The sequence below is a fragment of the Chiloscyllium plagiosum genome, unplaced genomic scaffold (genome assembly GCF_037043375.1).
Source record: "Chiloscyllium plagiosum isolate Xiang-an unplaced genomic scaffold, Cpla_swu_hap1 HiC_scaffold_45, whole genome shotgun sequence".
Taxonomy (NCBI): Eukaryota; Metazoa; Chordata; class Chondrichthyes; order Orectolobiformes; family Hemiscylliidae; genus Chiloscyllium; species Chiloscyllium plagiosum.
In genome coordinates this window covers 17,298,879-17,314,684 of record NW_028270183.1, presented here as the reverse complement: position 1 = coordinate 17,314,684, position 15,806 = coordinate 17,298,879, and the positions used below count along the sequence as shown (strand labels likewise).

Sequence of the window (15,806 nt, the reverse complement as noted above, 5' to 3'; positions counted from 1 at the left end):
ACTGATAGCCAATCTCTCTCTCTCTCTCTCTCTGTCTCTCCTGAACAAGGCCTCGTGCCTAGAGAGGTCCATATGGTTACCTTAGTGAATATTAGGGGGTGAGGAAACACCAGAAGGACACGTACCACAATCACAAGGCAGACTGGCCCTTGGAAACTCCATCGAAAGCCCCACTCTAGGCTCAGCCAGCAGCTGTGAGAACCAAAGAAATCATTACTACATGTCGTCCAGGCAATGAAGTACCTTTGCAGTGTTGTCGCTATTGTCATATAGAAAAGACAGAAACCAGTTTGTGCACAGCAAGATCCCACATGTGATAGTTGTAGTGTAAGGGGTTTACTATATGATATGTAAATGTGACACAGTATACATCATCTCAGAAAGTGATAGAATGTCACATGATATGACCGCGTTCTTGCTCTTGACTACAGATTGGTGTAAAGGTAAAGTCTCTGTTATTTGTTGTTACTTTCAATTGTGCATTCTTAAAACGTATTGTCTTGTATCTGGCCTCAGCAAGCACTGTAGGTATTTGTCATTGCAACATATTATAAAGTAGGAACAAACACAATGTTAAAACAATGATCAGATATTAATGATTATATGTTTTAATGAGATTGACTCAGAGGATATCCCAGTTCTCGGAAGACCTCCCCCCTCTTCTCTAGTCTCTCATCAAGAGTCAATGAAAATAAATCAAAGAGATGTGAAGGCGCTGCTGACATGTTTTATATACATGATAGAAAGTCAGGACCTACCTATCAACAGTGTCACTGGACAGTGAGGAGTAATGAGATTTTCAACACTGCCTTCCCCAAAAATCTAGGTAACAGTGAATTCAAAAGATTTAGAGTCAAAGCTATGACACGAGTACAGATGGAGTACTCCTGTCCAGTTCTGGTCTCCTGATCTAAGGAAGGATATATTTTCTAACCAACCTGTTGCGAGGTCTTGAGGACTGCTGACACAGAGGTCTAAGGAATGCAGTCTAGGATGTAGTCCAGTAACTGGTGATGTACAAACGAAGTCTTGTGATGAAGAAAAAATGTTTTCACACAGCATCTCATCCACACAACATGCTTACTCAGTGATACCCAGACCAGGTGTCAGATCTCTTGGTGGGACAGCATTTCAGGGATAGTGATCACAACTCCCTGACCTTCACTATCATCATGGAGAGGAACAGGAGCAGACGGTATGGGAAAGTATTTACTGGGGGAGGGGGGACTACAATGCTTTTAGGCAGGAACTAGGGAGCTTGAATTGGGAACAGGTGTTCTCAGGAAAATGCACAACAGAAATGTAGAGTTTGTTTGGGGAGCACTTGCTGATAGTGTTGGATAGGTTTGTCCCACTGAGGCAAGGAAGGGATGGTAGGGTGAAGGATCCTTGGATGACAAGGGATGTAGAATATCTCGTCAAGAGGAAGAAGGAAGGTTACTTAAGGTTGGGGAGGCAAGGATCAGCAGGGCTCCAGAGGGTTACAAGGTAACCAGGAAGGAACTGAAGAATGGACTTAGGAGAGCTAGAAGGGGCATGAAAAAGCTTTGGGGGATAGGATTAAGGAAGACCCCAAGGCATTCTATAGTTAGGTGAGGAACAAGAGGATGGCCAGAGTGAGGGTGGGCCGATCAGGGACAGTGGAGGGAATTTGTGCCTGGAGTCGGAGGAGGTTGGGGAGGCCCTTAATGAATACTCTGCTTTAGTATTCACTACTGAGTGCGACCTTGTCGTTTACGAGGACAACGTGAAATAGACTGATATGCTTGAACAGGTTGATGTTAGGAAGAAGGATGTGATGAAAAGTTTGAAAAACATAAGGATAGATAAGTGCCCTGGGCCAGATGGGATGTACCTGAGGCTACTATGGGAAGTGAGGACAGAGATTGCTGCACCTTTGGTGATGATCTTTGTGTCCTCACTGTCCACTGGAGTAGTGCCAGATGATTGGAGGGTGGCAAATGTTATTCCCTCGTTCAAGAAATGGAATAGGGTTAATCCTGGGAATTACAGACCAGTCAGTCTTATTTCAGTGGTGAGCAAATTATTGGAGAGGATTTTGAAAGACAGAGTTTATGATTACTTGGAGAACCATAGTTTGATTAGAAAAAGTCAGCATGGCTTTGTGAGGGGCAGGTCATGCCTCAGAAGCCTTATTGAATTCTTTGAGGATGTGACAAAATACATTGATGAAGACAGAGCAGTGGGTGTGGTGTGCATGGATTTTAGTAAGACGTTTGATAAAGTTCCCCATGTTAGGCTCATTCAGAAAGTAAGTAGACATGGGATGCAGGGAAATTTGGCTGCCTGGATACAGAATTGGCTGGCCTATAGAAGACAGTGGTGGTGGTGAATGAAACGTATTCAGTCTGGAGCTCAGTGAGCAATGATGTTCCGCAGGGATCTATTCTGGGACCACTGCTCTATGTGATTTTTATTAATGACTTGAATGAGGAAGTAGATTAGTAAGTTTGCCGATGATATGAAGATTGATGGAGTGATGGATTGCATGGAGGGCTGTTGTAGGTTGCAATGGGATATTGACAGGATGCAGAACTGGGCTGAGAAGTGGCAGATGGAGTTCAACCTGGATAAATGTGAAGTGATTCATTTTGGAAGGTTGAATTTGAATGTAGATTATAGGGTAAAGGCAGGATTCTTGGCAGTGTGGAAGAACAGAGGGATCATGGGGTCCATGTCCATAGATTCCTTAAAGTTGCCACCCAAGTTGATAGATTGGTTTCTGGGATAAAGGGGTTGTCCTATGAAGGATCTAAATACATTTTCTTTAAAAGGGATTCAAAGAACGTGCTACTCCAGTAGTAGTCATGTAACCGCATCTTTTGTCATTAAAACCCACCTGGTACACTGATGCTCCTTTGGGGAACCAGTTATCCTTACACATTCTGGTCAACACATGACTTCAGATCCACAGCAATGTAATGGACTCTTTACGCCCTCTGGGCAATTAGGGCTGGCATAGCCAGCGATGCCCATACCCCCATGAAAAATAAACATTTATAAGAATGAAACATTGAAACATACAAGATTCTGAGCCGTAACAGCAGAGACAGTGGCTTGAAGGTGCAAGTGACCTCCTCTGTGCTGCTGATTCTGTGATATCATCAAAATATAAAGTTACTCACTTTTTTTCTGATCCGTAGCCATAGGGACGGATTGCTGCCGATATAATTACAATCAGTGCAGAGACAGCATAGCCAGAGGTATACAGGTATCTCCATCTGATGATATATAAATGGGCAAACTTTGTGACTGTGAGGTGTCTGCACACAATGAAAACCTGCAAAGCATCCAGGAACATCCAGGCAAAGACAGTTAGAAAGAAGTAATGTAGGCATCCTGCAACCAGGGCACACACCACCTGGAGGGAAGATCAGAGTAATTGGTTAGGCTTCAGCAGTGAGCAAAAACACACAGCCACAAAGACAGAGAGAAACACAGTCAGACACACAAACACGATAAACACAAAGGCTGATACTTTGAAGGCAGATGTAACACACAGGTGCAAAGAGAAACACAGACAGAAACATGTTTGGAAAGACACAGAGAGATCACCCAGAAAGATATAAACAGACTCACTCAGAGATAAACACACAGACACAGAGAGACACACAGATAGAAACACAAACAGAAGCACACATCGAATACATGCACAGGCAGAGAGATACAGTGAAATACACACAGACAATACAGTCAGAACATACAGTGATAAAGACACAGGGCTTTTGTGAAATTTCTAACTCCATCGTTTTGCGTTGTAATTTATAATTAGGGGGCAGAGTTTGTTGACTTTTACGATTGTAGGACTTTCTGTAGGACCCTGATCTACTATTAAATTGCCAATAGGCAGAGGAGGATGTAATAGTAGATGTTATCTGGAGCTGAGGTAGAATAGTAAACAGTGAGAATAGCCTTAGACTACTGAAGGAGACAGATGGGCTGATCAGATTGATCGATCAGTGGCAAATGGAATTCAATTTGGATAAATGTGAAATGATGCACTTGGGCAGGTCAAACAAGGCAAGGGAATACATGATGGATGTTAGGACCCTGGGAAGCACCAAGGATCAGAGGTACCTTGGTGAGCATGTCCACCAATCCCTTAAAGTCGTGGGACAGGGAGATTAAAAAGTGATTAAGAAGGCATATGGGATACTTGCATTTAGTAGTCGAGGCACAGAGCTTAAGAGCAGGGAGGTTATGTTGGAATTGTACAAACTTTGATGAGGCCACAGCTGGGGTACTGTGTGCAATATTGAAATCCACGTTATAGGAGGGATATGACAGCATTGGAAAGGGTGCTGAGGAGATTTAGCAGCATGTTGCCTGGACTGGACAGTTTCAGTTATGAAGAAACATTAGACAGACTGGGCTTGTTTTCCTCGGAGCAGAGGAGACCGAGAAGGGACATCATTGCGATGTTTAAAATTGTGAAGACAGAGACACCGCGGGCAGGAAGAAACTTTTCACCTTGAGGGATGGATCAATGACCAGGAGGTTTGGAAGAAACGTGAGGAAAAACCTTTTTCACCCAGAGGGTGATAGGAATCGGAAACTTACTGCCTCTAATAATGGTAGGAGCAGAATCCCTCATGACATCCAACAAGTGTTCAGATGTGCACTTGTGATGTCAAGGTATACAAGCCAATGGACTAAGGGATGGAAAATGGGATTAGATTTGTTGGGTAGTTGGTCTTTATTGACGCAAATGCAATTGGCCGAAAGGCTTTTTTTTGGCAGTGTAGATCTTTGTGACTCTGACCATGTTATTCCATATCTTATTGCATATCTCAATGATGACAGCGAATGGGATTCCCTTCACAATCCCATCGAGTGTTGCTCAGGATGAAGACTGAGATCTGGGATGGGTTCGACTTCCACAACTTCATCAGAATCAATTCTGGAGTCACTGTGGAATGGATACCGGGGCAATGCGTGAGGTGGTGTTGAGGTCCCTCCCATGGAGACTCCTCTGTGGTCCCCATTCATTGTGGCATACAGGACCAGTGCCAAAACTGATGAAGCAACAAATCAACCAATCCCCAGGGTACTTCTCTGTTCCTTCAAATGTCTGACTTCCTCTTCTGGTAAAGAAGGACTGGTGGAAATCTGGGACTGGTCAGTGATGAGCCATCTCTTGGCCAACGAGAAACCCACTGGGAGCCCACCATAGATTTTTAATGAAATAAAATACCGCATTCCCCAGCACGTCCATCTAAAAATATCAGGATTCTGTGCAACTGTTCTTTTTCCTCACAAAAGTTTGTTGTTTCACAAGGCAGGAGAGACAGGGTAAGACGAAATGTTAATCCAGACCTTCTGTAGGACTCTCCAAACCTGTGACTGCAACCATCTAGAAGGACAAGGGCAGCAGATATAAGAGAACTCCAGCACCACCTGCAAGGTCCCCACCAACCCACACCATCCTGACTTGGAAATATCTTGCTGCTTCTTCACTGATGCTTAGTCTAAATCTTCCCTAGCTGTGTGTGTTCTCACAGCATACAAACTGCAACGGCTCATGAAGGCAGCTCATCACTGCCTTCTCCAGGGCAACTAGGGGTGGCCACATCCTATGAGCTAATGAGAGAAAGTGAGGATCAAGTGTCAAGACCAGAGTAAGGAAAGTGAAGAGTGAGTTCAGCTGGATTGACAGTGGGTCATTTGAGAAATCAGTGATGTACAAAAATTCCCATGAGAGACCAAGTCAAAATAACGATAATTTTCCTGTTCAATCTGGGTATTAGCTGTCGAATAAATTAACTAGATTATAAAGTAGCAGCCTGCATGTAGTGTTGGATGACCTGGAGTATTTTGAATTGATGAAGCTGAAGATTAGAAACCAAATTGGAAGGGACCAACCTAAGATGAAGGCTTAATTGAGATGAATGGAGCCCATGGTGGGCTCCCAGTGGGTTCCTTGTTGGCCAAGAGAGGGCTCATCCACTGACCAGAGGATTTGAGCTATAGGCAGAGGCTGAATAAGCTGGGACTGTTTTCCAAGGAATCTCAGAGGCTGAGTGGTGACCTTATAGAGGTTTATAAAATCATGAGGGGCATGGATAGGATAAATAGACAAGGCCTTTTCCTTGGGGTGGGGGAGTCCAGAACGAGAGGGCATAGGTTCAGGGTGAGAGGGGAAAGATATAAAAGGGACCGAAAGGGGCAATTTTTACAAACAGAGGTGGTGCGTGTGTGGAATGAGCTGCCTGGGGAAATAGTGTAGGCTGGTAAAATTACATCATTTAAAAGGCACCTGGATGGGCATATGAATAGGAAGTGTTTTGAGGGATATGGACCAAATGCTGGAAAATTGGAGTAGATTAGGTTAGGATATCTGGGCGGCATGGACGAGTTGGACCGAAGGTCTGTTTCCATGATGTATATCTCTATGAGTCCATGACAGCTCAGGGAGATAGCAGAGGCTGAGGGTCCTGTGGTACGGGTGAGGAGTCTAGGTTCGGCTGCCTGACTGAGAGAGATGGTCTACGGGTCAGCTTTCTCACCTTGCTGGTCACATGGATTCCTGTCAGGAAGATGAGCTGCGCCAGGAAGAGGTTGATGCTCAGATGCTTGTACATGATGATGCTGGCCTTTTGGATGGAGCAGCACTTGGTGAACACAATGATGGATACGGCAAGGCACAGCAGGGATACTGTGAGCCCGACAGTGGAGATCAGCAGCAAGGACCAGTCTTCCTGCAGCAACGACAAAGAGGGAATCACATGCTGGGGGGGAGGGGGCAGCTCTTTGGATGTTCTCACAGAATAACATTAGGTACACAGCACAGAAACAGGCCATTCAGCCCATCTGGCCAGCACTGATGTTTGTGCTCCATACAAACTACCCCCTATCTCTTGACATCTCATTCTATCAACATGACCTTCTGATCACTTTTCCCTCACGTGTTTATCCAGCTTTTCTATAAATGTATCAACACTATTCACCTCAGTCATTCCAAGTGGTAGTGAGTTTCATATTCTAATCATTTTCTGTACAAAGATGTTTCTCCTGAATTCCTTGCTTCCACAACTCTGCTCATGGGATGTGGACATCACTAACATGCTCACCTGATGTTGCCTACCTAAAATTGCTCGTGAGGCTGTTAAAAGTCAACCAAATTGACTGCAAGTCTGGAGTCACAGACTGGGTAAGCATGGCAGATTTCCTTCCCCAAAGGGCATGAATGATTTTTTTTCCAGCAATTAATAATTCACCAAGACTAATGTTCAATTCCAGACTCTAGTAATTATGTTCAAATTCCACCAGATGCCTCAGTGGGATTTAAACCCACAAAAGCAGAACATTAGCCTGGGACTCTGGATAATGAATCCATTCACATGATCGCAAATATGAAAATACTTAAGTCGTCATAGTCCTCCCAGGGCATAGGGCTGCTCTCACATTAGAGAGAGAGAGAAATGACTGGTGATGGTTTAACCTGAGGGTCAATGCACCTCAGGTAAGGGGAGAGGGTGTGCAAGAGAGTCCTTCATGGTAACCTCAGTCAGTGCAGGAATTGAACCCACACTATTGGTGTCGCTCTGCATCACAAACCAACCGTCCAAGCTAACTGACCCTACACCACAAATATACAGACATATGAACACACAAGTAAGGTACAGGAGTAGGCCATTTGGCCCCTGGAGCTTGTTTCACTATTTAATATGATCATGGCAGATCAGATAATGCCCTGAACTCCACATTGTGATGACATCTCACTTCCTTTCTATCCAGAATCTGTCCACCTCTGCCTTAAAAGTATTAGAAGTCTTTTCCTCCACACACGTTTTCAGAAAGAGGCTTGTGGGCGTCTGATAGAAAAGATTTGGTGGCACAGTGGTTAGCACTGCTGCCTTGCAGTGGTGGGGAGCTAAGTTCAATTCCAGCCTTGGGTAACTGTCTGTGTGAAGTTTACATGTTCTCCCTGTGTCTGAGTGGGTTACTGCTGGGTTCTCCGGTTTCCTCCCACAGCCCAATGATGTGCAGGTTAGGTGGATTGGCCATACTAAATTGCTCCATAGAGTCCAGGGATGTGCAGGCTAGATGGATTAGCCATGGTGAATACAGAGTGGGTGGAATGCTCTGTGAAGGGCTAGTGGTGACTTTATGGGCAGAATGGCCTCTTTCTGCAATGTAGGGATTCTAGCCTATGACTTTGCTTTCAACTGACTTAAATGGGCAATTCCTTATTTTCAAATAATGTCTATTACTTCTCAATACAAGCAGGGGCAACCTCTCCACATCATCCTGTCAAGAGCCTTCAGGATCTGTAATGTTTCAATCAAGACACCTCTTACTCCTCTAAACTCCAGCAGATACAAGCCTCAACCTTCCACGTTTCCTCCTGAGACAACCCATCCATTCTACTATTAGTCTGGTCAAATAAAACAAAGAACTGCGGACACTGGAGATCAGAAACAAACAAACAGAAATCCTGGAGAAATGCAATAGGTCTGGCAGCATCTGGAGAGTGAAAAATAAAAATCAATGTTTTGAGTCCAGTGACTTTCCACCATTGTAAACCTTCTCTGAACTGATTCATACCCATTTCCTTCCTTCCTTAAATAAGGTGACTAATATTGTATACATTACTCCAGATATAGGCTCATTGGTGTTTCAGATAACTAAAACATAACTTCCATACATCTGTGTTCAATTTCCCTTCATAAATGATAACATTCTATTACTTTTTCAAACTACGATCTGCAGCTGCATATTAGCCTTTTGTGGTTCATCTACTTTGGATACACAGGTCCCTCTACTTCTTGGAGCTATGCAATCTCTCACCATTTGAATAATATGCTTTATAATTCTTCCTGACAGAATAGACAATTTCATATTTTCCCACATCATACTCCATTTTCCAGAATCTTGCCCAATCTATCTGTGTGTGTTTGGAGCTCCTACGTCCTCGAGACAACTTGTGTCTATTTTTGTGCCTTTGGCAAATTTAGCTACCCCATGCTTTCAAACTTTTTATTCAAGTCGTTGATATAAATTGTTAAAAATTGAGGTGCCATCACTATGGTATACCACACATGCTAGCCCATTTTATGTTAACTCCTGTTAACCAGTCAATCGTCTATCCATGCCAATATATTACCCCTACACCATGAAAGTTCATTTGCTGCAGTAATTGTTGAAGTAGAACTTTATCAAATGCCTTCTGGAAATCTAAATAGTCGACATGCACCACTTTACCCACAGCATATGTTACTTCTTCAAAGAATTTCGATAAATTGATCAAGCACGATTTCAGTTTCACAAAACCATGTTGACTCTGCCTGATTATTCTGATTCCTGCTCGAGCATCTCTAACAATAGTTTCTAATATCTTCCTTCGGACAGATGTTAAATTAACTGGCTGTTGGTTTTCTGTTTTCTGCCTCCCTCCTGTTTTGAATAAAGGTGTTGTATTCACAATTCTAAAGAGGAGTCATACCAGATTCAAAACTTTAACTGTTTCTCTCTCCCTGGATGCTGCCAGGCCTGCTGAGTTTCTCCAACATTCTTATTGTTTGTTTCAGGTTTTCTTCATTTCCTGTGGTTCATTTTTACTTGAGTGACATGCAGTATCTTCCAGTTGAATGGCCCTTCCCCAACTGTAGGAAACTTTAAATATTAGAAGCAACCCCTCGCTAAACACCTCGAATAAGACCTCATCAGCTCCTCCTATTGAATCTAAATATAAAACAATATCATATTTATGGACCCTCAGCTTGATCTCTGCCACATAAGTTGTACCAGGGACTGTGATAGATTGGGTGGCACTGTGAGCTGCAGCTAATGGTACCAGTACCCTTCCACTGACACCCTCCTTTGACTGACTGAACTGGTCCTCACTCTGAAACTCAAAGCCCTCCGCTTCTTCCTTTCCAGCCGTACCAACCAGTACCCTTCCATTGACACCCTCCTTCGACTGACTGAACTGGTCCTTACTCTGAACAACTTCTCTTTCTAATCCTCCCACTTCCTCCAAACCAAAGGAGTAGCCATGGGCACCCACATGGGCCCCAGCTATGCCTGCCTCTTCGTAGGATATGTGGAACAGTCCATCTTCCGCAGCTACACTGGCACCACCCCCCACCTTTTCCTCCGCAACATCGATGACTATATCGGCGCTGCCCCGTGCTCCCACGAGGAGGTTGAACAGTTCATCCACTTTACCAACACCTTCCACCCCGACCTCAAATTTACCTGGAACGTCTCAGACTCCTCCCTCCCCTTCCTAGACCTCTCCATTTCTATCTCGGGCGACCAAATCAACACGGACATTTACTATAAACCGACCGACTCCCACAGCTACCGAGACTACACCTCCTCCCACCCTGCCCCCTGTAAAAACGCCATCCCACATTCCCAATTCCTTCGTCTCCGCCGCAACTGCTCCCAGGAGGACCAGTTCCAATACCGAACAACCCAGATGGCCTCCTTCTTCAAAGGTCGCAATATCCCCCTAGACGTGATCAGCGATGCTCTCCACCGCATCTCCTCCACTTCCCGCTTCACCACTCTTGAGCCTCGCCCCTCCAATCGCCACCAGGACAGAACCCCACTGGTCCTCACCTACCACCCCACCAACCTCCATATACATCATATCGTCCGTCATCATTTCTGCCACCTCCAAACGGACCCCACCACCAGGGATATATTTCCCTCCCCTCCCCTATCAGCATTCCGAAAAGACCACTCCCTCCATGACTCCCTTGTCAGGTCCACACCCTCCACCAACCCAACCTCCACTCATGACACCTTCCCCTGCAACCGCACGAAATGCAAAACTTGCGCCCATACCTCCCCCCTCACTTCCCTCCAAGGCCCCAAGGGATCCTTCCATATCCACCACAAATTCACCTGCGCCTCCACACACATCATTTACTGTATCCGCTGCACCCGATGTGGCCTCCTCTATATTGGGGAGACTGGCCGCCTACTTGCGGAACGTTTCAGAGAACACCTCTGGGACACCCGGACCAACCAACAAAACCACCCCGTGGCTGAACACTTCAACTCCCCCTCCCACTCCACCAAGGACATGCAGGTCCTTGGACTCCTCCATCGCCAGACCATAGCAACACGATGGCTGCAGGAAGAGCGCCTCATCTAACGCCTAGGAACCCTCCAACCACAAGGGATGAACTCAGATTTCTCCAGTTTCCTCATTTCCCCTCCCCCCACCTTGTCTCAGTCCAAACCCTTGAACTCAGCACCACCTTCCTAACCTGCAATCTTCTTCCTGACCTCTCTGACCCCACCCCCACTCCGGCCTATCACTCTCACCTTAACCTCCTTCCACCAATCGCATTTCCAATGCCCCTCCCCCAAGTCCCTCCTCCCTACCTTTTATCTTAACCTGCTTGGCACACTCTCCTCATTCCTGAAGAAGTGCTCATGCCCGAAACATCGATTCTTCTGCTCCTTGGATGCTGCCTGACCTGCTGCGCTTTTCCAGCATCACATTTGCAGAGTTGCAGCTAATGCCAGTCAGGGTGTTAATTTCAGGGGTGCACAGGTCCAGTTGCCAGAATAGCTGAGATCACCATGAAGACCCTGCCCCCTCAAGCTCACTCCTTGCCTGGGGCATGGTCATCCCCAGGTTACACTCATTGCCAGCCATCTCTTTTAAATAACTCCATAGTCCTCTGGAAACTTTCACTCATGTAAAACAATGACGGCCTATTCTGAAAGAATCATAGTGGACTCAAAATGTTAACTCTGTTTCTCTTTCCAAAGACATTGTCAGACCTGCTGAGCTTCTCCATCACTCTGTTTGGATTTCAGATGTCTAGCATCCATTGTATTTTAATCAACGCGTTCAGTGCTTTTATTACACACATTTGGAGTAGGTGAGACTTGAATCTCACCCTCCTGGATCGGGGTAGAGCTACTACCACTGTACCATAGCCTGTTTCACATTTTGCTCATCTTTTAATTTTCATTGATTCTAGTAATGACCAGTGATGTTGGAACAACTCCACTGTTTTCCTTCAAAATAACACCATGTGATTTTAACATCTGGCTTCATTGTTGGGCTTGCTATCAAGGGGCCATTTTCTTGGGTCACTCCCTGGAGCCATTACATTAGGTCACTCCTGGGTTGTCAACATGGTCACCCATTGGGATAGTTTTCTGTGTAGGTCCCTGTGGTCACTCCTGGGGTGACTGTCTGGAGTCTCCAAGGTCACCATGAAGACTCTACCTCCTCGAGTTCATTCCTTGCCTGGGGGATTAGTCTCTGGGGTCGCTAGAGGTTTCAGTCTGGGTCACTCCCTGGGGTCTCAGTCTGGGTCACTATGTAGTATTTCAGGACTCTGTGGGCTAACTCTCGAGATCACTCAGTAGTTGCTAATGGAGTCACTTTCACCCTTAGGTGTTATTCTGGCCCTCCAGCTTCATCTAACGTTGTTCTTGTGTGTCTGATTCCTGACTCCTTGATTCTCTCAATCTCTGGTTTCTGTCTCTTACATTTTTCTGTTTCCTCTGTCTTTGGGTTTACTTCCCACTTTGACTGGAGTTTGAACAATGTTTTACCTTGATCTCAATTGGAGACATTAAAATAGCAAAGCTCGTCAGATGGTTACATTGGCATATTACGTAGCTTCCATTGGAACTAATGGGGAAGCAGCCCTCAGAGGACCAGAAACTTCCCTCTTCTGTTATCTTCAAATAAACGCATTCAGCTTTCTTGTGATCTTTGGTATCCTGCATGAAGGAGCAAATTTTGTTAAACAGCAGGTAACATTTGCACCGCGCAAATGCCAAGCTATAACCAACATCAATAAGAGATATTCAAAGGTTTTACCATCACTGAATCCCAAACTATCAACATCCTGGGGTTTATCATTGATCAGAAACTCCACTGGACTCACCACAGGAACATAGTGGCTCCTTGAGTAGATCAGAGGCTAGGAATATTGCGGTGATTAACTCACTTCCTGACACCCAAAAGACTGTCCACTATCTCCAAGTCACAAGTCAGGAGTGTGATGGAATACTCCCCATTTGCCTGGATGACTGCAGCTTCAACACTCGAAAAGCTTTACACCATCCAGAACAAAGCAGCCCACTTGTTTGGCATGTTATCCACAAGTGGCCACTTCTGCCATCACCAATGTTCAATAGCAGCAATGTGTACAAGATGCACAGGAGAAATTCACCAAAGATCCTCAGACAGCACCTTTCAAACCCATGATCACTTCCATGGAGAAGGACAAGGGCAGCAGATACATGGGAACACCACCACCGTCAAGTTCCCCTCCAAGCCACTCACCATCCTGATTTGGAAATATATCACAGTTCCTCCACTGTCGCTGGGTCAAAATCCTGGAATTCCCTTCCTCATGCATTGTGGACTGCAAGGGTTAAAGAAGGCAGCTCACCATCACCTTCTCAAGGGCAACTATGGATGGGCAATAATGTGACCCAGCCAGCAATGGTCACCTCCCACAAATGAACAGATTGAAAAAGCCCACACCTACCGCAGATTTAAGTATTCCCACCTCTAAATGTTCACCATACTGGCACCACTCAGACAATGAGAACATAGTAACCTCCACGAGATAAATTTAAAATGCAAGAACATATTTCATATCATTATGAGGCAGCATTAGCAAAATCTCCCTCTCATTGTCCCCATCAAGACTTGAGGATGGGTATAGCATAGGATTAGATACAGAGTAAAGCTCTCTCCACTCTTCAAATATTCCCAGGACAGCTACAGCACAGGGTTAGATATGGAGTAAAACTCTCTCCTGTGACCCTGTTAAATATTTTCCAAACAGGAGTGGTGCGGTATTAGATACAGAATAAACCTCCCTCTATGCTGTCCCCATCCAACATCCAACAATCCAACAGGGACAGCATGGGATTAGACACAGAAATGTTCCTTATGTACTGACCCATCAAACATTTTCATAACAGCACGGATTTGGATAAAAAATTAAAGAGCTCTTTCTACTGTCTTGGGCATTGCAGTTCCTGTTGCATGACAAGCCTGAAAGTCACCCTTACAAACCTGGTTGAGTTTCAGTGTAAAATTGACCATTTCTGTCAGGTCGTGGCTGGCTGCTTTGTTACTGATTCTGGCTGTTACCACTTTGGAGTTTAACCAGCCTGTTCCTTCAGTTGCCTCCAACTGCTTGATGCCATCTTTACGGATCTCGTTGTTCAAAATGGATTCCATGTCGCTGAATACAAAGAAGGAGACTGCAGCAAAGTCTGGGGGAGCAAAGCGATTTGGACTTTGGTGAGTATCACATCATCTGAAATAATTTGGCAACATCAGTTGATCTAGCTATAAGTCCAATTCCACAGCTCATTGTATCCATTCCAATGATGGAGTGTAGAATGGTTCCAAATATTAAAACAAGGCACTTTTTAAACACAAAAAATGTAGGAGTTGCCTCGCAGCACATAAACTAAAAAAGGAGAAATATTCAAAGTTTTTCGCTTTGCACTCATCAGAAGAGAATTGTAAGAGTACCAAATCTCCAAGGAAACAACTGTTTATACTGCATGAGAAGAAGTGCGAAAATTTGTTCCACTTTTGATTTATTGTCACAAAAGGCTCACAAGCATATTTATGAAGTGTAGTCATTAGAATCACAGCAGCTAATATAAGTTGAAATTTTAACAAACCCCTTAATTCCAAAAATTCTAGCAATCAGAAGGGAGGAATAAGTAAGGGTGATTGAACAAGAGAGAGAGGTGGAGGAGGGAAAAGAGGAAGACGGGTGATGCAATTCTAAACACAGAGGATTGTAAAATACAAATTTCGATATAAAAGAAACTAAACATTTACCAGAGTTTTTTGCTCCCATGACCGTTCTCCAGTTTATCTCCATGATGTTATTCCGGATCTCGAGTCTTGCCAAGTCGCCTGGCATACTTTGATTACCAAACACCTGGATCTTGCCAGCTAAAAGTAAAGATAAATCCTTGTGAAGAATGTAGTGCCTATTGAAATCACCATGCCTCTTTCTGTCTCACAGGTTTACTTGTCTTTGATGTTACTTGATGACTTATGATGATTTATTCTGAGCCTACCTAAATATTCATCGCCTCCCTGCCTTGCCTGTCTGCACTTTGGCCCCTCAGCCGGACACATCAAGCTCATGATTTCTGAAGAAGAGTCAGATCGAATTCAAAGCATAAACTCCTTCTCACTTCACAGAAGGCTGCCAAATCTACTGAATTTCTCCAGTGCTGTGTTTGTTGTCATAATATTCCTTCATTTGCATGCAATGAGTCTCTGTCCAAGAAGGTTTGTTGCTTCTTGCAAGAGTAAATGAGCCACATTTCAAGGGCAACTCACTATCTTACAATGGTTGTTGGCACATAGCTATTAGCACACCCAGGACATTTCACCCAGCAGACAACTGAACAATGTTATGTTTGAATCTCAGTGTCAGTGCAGAATTTAGCATGTAGCCTACACATCTCAGCAAGTAGCTAATTGAATCAAACAGGATGTTCCTTCCATTAATGATAACAGGCCAAATATAGTCCCCGACCAACCAGTCTGCATTTGCAAACTCAAAACAAGAAAAACACCTATTGTTTGATGTAACTCTGCATTTGGACAGCAGTCGCTTAACAATCCCAAGGGATCTCCACTTCAAGCCTGATATTGTCTCTCTGGCTCCCTCAGAACTGCTGTGGGATTGTCTGCCTTGATCCTGTGCTCAAAGGCTCTGGGGTGAGACATGAGCCCCCAGTCTTCTCCCTGGCAGGCACTAAAATAACCCACTGAGGCCCAGAGCAAACATTGCAAATATTGATTC

General features: G+C 44.6%; 1 pseudogene across 1 annotated transcript in view; it reads right to left on the bottom strand.

The window, feature by feature from the left end:
- Positions 1–15,806, bottom strand: part of LOC122552194 (adhesion G protein-coupled receptor E3-like) — a 53,054-nt pseudogene that overhangs the window by 10,857 nt on the left and 26,391 nt on the right. The window contains exons 10-15 of the transcript XR_015754410.1: positions 14,825–14,941; positions 14,039–14,241; positions 12,556–12,726; positions 6,528–6,719; positions 3,147–3,382; positions 126–192 (exon numbers count right to left, since the gene is read on the bottom strand). The product of XR_015754410.1 is annotated as an adhesion G protein-coupled receptor E3-like (transcript). The remainder of the gene's footprint in view (positions 1–125; positions 193–3,146; positions 3,383–6,527; positions 6,720–12,555; positions 12,727–14,038; positions 14,242–14,824; positions 14,942–15,806) is intronic.